Consider the following 4,573-nt stretch of genomic DNA (forward strand, 5'->3'; position numbering starts at 1 on the left):
TAGATTCCTTCTTTTCTCATCCTTCCTTCCTTCTTTCCTTCCTTCCATTCTTGATACAACGTCTCACTATATAGCCCAGGCTGTCCTTACACTCTCAAGATGACACCCACTACATCTGGCTAGTTCAACAGATTTTGCAGGATGTCCCTAGCATCCTTTGAACACATTGAGAGAATCCACATGCATGTGTGGTTTTCAGTGTCCACAGCCCACTCTGGTGGGAATAGCATGGGGGAACATGCTCATGGGAAGGTGTGGCTTTCGACCTGGTCTACCAGGTAGGGATCTTTCTTGCCTGGGGTCCTCACACATGGGCACCTAGGGGTTGACATTAAAGGAATTTTCCTGCTTCTTCAGGAGACCCTGGGTGCCACAGAGCCTCTTTTATAGCATCTGCCTTGAGGACAAGGCCACTGATGTTCACATAACTAGGGAGAATGATCCTCACCATTGGGATGGGTCCTATCCCTTCTTGGGGTAAAGATGGACACACACATGAGGCCCAGCTGCCAGAAAGGAGAGGAAGCCAGAACAGGGAGGATGGAGAGATGTACTACATCGTGTCTTGGACACTGGGCAGAATTGGGGCAGCCTAGGGCAAGAAGGCAAGGGTAAGAATGGATCAGTCACTCTCAGAACTGTTCTGAAAGCTCCAAAGAAGAACAACTCAGTCTGGGACTGCTCTGTGATTGGAGGTGGATCCCGCAGGTGTGGATGGCAATTGATGGACTTGAAGGATGAGCACTAGTGACGAGGGGGCTGAAAGGGGCCTAAAGCCAGCCAGGAGACCTCTCCAGAAGGAAGGGAGCTGCTAATGGTCCAGGTGCAGGATCACGATGTGCTAGTGGCAAGGACTGGGGAGAAGAAAGATGGGGTGGTGGAAACCAGGAAGTGGGCACACAAGCTGGGAGCTCAGCAGAGACTTGGTGAAAGAGTTTTGTGCCCACCAGGCCTTGGATATGCTTGCTCATCCGTGTTCATCTATCCTCTTGGTTGAGGTCCATGGTCCCAGCTGTGAAGGCCACTGTGAGTTGTCATGCACCTGTCACATGACTGTCTGTCCAGTCTGCACAGACTACATCCTTTTTAGTCAGCTGCCTTTCTGCCATGAGAACTTTTGCTAACAGGCATGATGAGACCTAAGGTCTCCCTTCCTTGGAGTCCATCCCAGAGGTGGCAGAGACACATCTTGTGACCTGGTCATCATCTTGACCCTGGCTGATGTGTCACTCACAAAGTTGCCATTGAAAGATTGGGCAGAAGCTGTCCCCAGGCCCAGACTGTGATAATGCCCAACTTCACCAGTCATGGCAACCATGACCAGAAAGGAAATGAGCTGGGCCTGACCTGGCTGGCTTCCCATGGGGCCATGCTGGCTCCCATGGACTGCCATTTACCTTTCCAAAGGCTTGAATACCATCTGTCCAGGATCCATAGCCAGGCCCGGGGTCTGGCCAGTTGAGAAGTCATCCTGACACCAGCTCTCACTGCCCACCTTCCTGGAGCTGTCATCTGTCCACATCTGTGAGCAAGTCTTCCAGGGTCCTGCTCCCTTTTCTCAGTTCTCCAGGTTTTAACACTTGCCTGCCTGTGTTCAGGGGCAGCTGGCCACCAGGAAGGCAGAAGCACAGGGAACCGTGGTTGAACAAATGGGCCTGGGCACTAGGTCACAGAGAAAGATGCCCGGATACCAGTCTGCCACCAGGAGCTGGAGGCACGGCTAGCTCAGGCTCCTCCCTCCTCTAGGCAGCTCAGTGAGGTCAGCTGCTACAAATTGCTAGTTATTCCTTTCTTCAATTAAGGCCGATTCTTCTGATGCAGGAAGTTAACTCCCACCAGTTAATCTAATGGTCTTGAGTCTCATGTGTTTGCTCTGTCTGAAGGCAGGGCCAGAACTGCCTTGGCAGCTGTTCTAGGTCTGTGCTCAAGAGCTGCCAGAGGGGCCAGGCCGGTGCAAGTCCTGCTGAGCTCCATCCACTCCCACCTCTCAGTACCACATCACACTGAGCTGGGGCTGCTGGGAAGGCTTAGAAGGAAACCAGGGAGTCCAGGTTCTCACGGGGGCCAGTCTGGTCCTTTGTCTCTCCATCTGAGAAATGGAGTGGGGAGGGTGAACTGGTGAGATGACTTCAGAAGTTCCCATCTGCTTGGCATTTCATTTGTATGGTCCACCCACCCCCTGCTAAGGCCACTAGTCTAGGGTTTGTGATGATTAGATCAAGAGAGAGGAGGGTCTCAGTGGCCCCTACAGAGTAGTGCCTGTAAACAGAGGTGTTTGCCTGGGTCTGTGTGTGTGAATATGCACACATGTATTCATACACATGTATGCTCATGGGTGCACGTGTGCACACACAGACACAGACACAGACACAGACAGACACACACGAGGCTGTGCCATGAAACGGTCACTGGCAGCCTGTGGTCACTGTTGCTGCTGTGAGCCAAGAGCTGGGGTGGTGTCCAGGCCCAGCTGTGTCCTCTCTGTGTCAGGTTTATTGCATCTTCTGCAGTCTACACTGTGACCAGACATGTACCCAGAGACCGGGTGGCCAAATTGGGACATTGTACAGGCTTTCAGGCCTCTGAAACGCCCACAGCCACAGGGGAGGGTGAGGACGAGGCCCAGTGGGACAGAGTACAGGCCTGAAATGGAATCCTATAGGCCCATGAGCAGTGAACTTTATCAGCCTGTTTCCTTCTATGTAAACAGGAGATGACACAGTACACCTCAGAGAGCACACACGGGCTAAACAACAGTATCTACAGGGTCTGGAGAGATGGTGCGCTGGTTAAGAGCACAGACTGCCCTTGCAGAGGGCCTGGGTTCTATTCTTAGCACCCACATGGCAGTTAACAACCATCTGTAACTCGAATTCCAAGGGAGCCGATGCCCTCTTCTGACCTCCATGGGCACTGCATGATGCGGAGGCACCTATCCACATGCAGGCAATACATTCGTATAATATATATATATATATATATATTTAAAGGAACATACAGAAAGCCATGCATGTACTGCTTGTCTAGTAGCAACGCTGTTCTGGTGTCGGGAAGCACTGCAGAAAGCCACCCAGCTCTCCCTGTTGGTAACCAATGACCTGAGCTGGTAACTTCGGAGCTTTTGAAGTTCCATTTTGCAGGGGTCTGCTGGTGTCTGACTTTGTGATCCAGAGCTCTTGTGACTGAAGGTTTCCTGGTAGGTGAGACTTTCAGAACTAAAACTAGGACAATCCTTGTCAAGTACAGTGACTAGTCACCACGCGTGAAGATGTCTTGGCCGGCTGTAGAGAAGGCCCTAGGCAGCCTTGGTTTTGTTGGTGAAGCATCAGAACGCAGAGGCACCCTTGAGTAGGTCATGCAGGAGGCAGACTTCTGCTCTGATGAAGAATATTCTTGCTGCTGCTAGTTCTGTGCAAAAGTAGATCTTCTGCTTGAGGTACTGGGCCCTCTGCATTTGGGTAGAATCCAGAGAGAGTTGAAGGGCTGCTTAATAGGGCTACACGGGGGGTGCAGATCAAAGCTTGTGGGGCGTTGTGTGGGTGGGTATTGGGCTCAATGTCCACCCAGGCCCTTTGAGTGTGCTGTTTCCATGGAGCAGTGGATGGGACACTGAAGACTGGCCCAGTGGTGGAACCAGGTGCACCAGGTGGGTGGGGCAGGGTAGGCGGATACTTGACTGCAGACCGTGGGAGGAAAGCAGGGCTTCTGTGAGGCCCAGCCGAACATTTCTTTGAAGGGCAGTTATCTCCCACCTCATCCAGCAGTAGAGAGCCAGGCTGCTGGTTGGGGCATTCTAGGAGCTGCAGAAGGCTGGTCAGACATCCTCAGGATCCACAGAGCTAGTCTAGTCCTGAGCTAGACTATATTCCCCTGGACCCTACCCTCTAGGCCCCATCAAAAAATGACTGGCCATCTCCTGCCCTCTGTCAGCTGGACAGTGCATCTCATAGTGCCAGAGGACAGAACCCACAATTCAAATGTCTACGGGAGGCCTGTGCACTAGAATGCCCGCACCCCCAAGTGGAAAGTGGAAGGGGGTGCTGCTTCCTGCCAGGCCCCCCAGAAACCATGCTCAGCCTGGAATCCCAGGTGGGATTTGCAGGGTTATTCGGTCCTTTAAAGGCACAGAAGCCCTTCTCATCTGAGGCCAGAGCAGACCCTTCAAAGGACCCAGTATCCCTAGAACAGGGTCTGGTGGAGGGGTCCCACTGCGTCTCATCCGTGCGTGACTTCGCTCTAGGTTTTTTGGCCTCTTGGGTCCCTCTCTCCCGCTCTTGCCCGCCTCTGAATTTCCCTCTTTCCCATGAGTGTTTCTGTCCGTGTTTCTCTCTGGCGCTGTGTCTCAGGGTCACTGCGCCCCAGTCACCCGGTCCTTGTCTCCATCCTTGCCCGGCCCGCAGTGTCTCAGCTCTGATCCTGAGTCTGTCGCGCGATCTGCGCTCCGCGCCTCCGCGCGAGTCGGGGTCTGGGTGGCCTCGGGCGGTGGGCTGCGTCGACCCCCGCGCTGCGGTGGCCCCGCGGCCCGGGGCGGGAGTTGCGGGCCCGCGGGGGCGGCGTCGGGCGCCTTCCGTCG

Source organism: Nannospalax galili, unplaced genomic scaffold (genome assembly GCF_000622305.1).
Source record: "Nannospalax galili isolate Female #2095 unplaced genomic scaffold, S.galili_v1.0 scaffold888, whole genome shotgun sequence".
Taxonomy (NCBI): Eukaryota; Metazoa; Chordata; class Mammalia; order Rodentia; family Spalacidae; genus Nannospalax; species Nannospalax galili.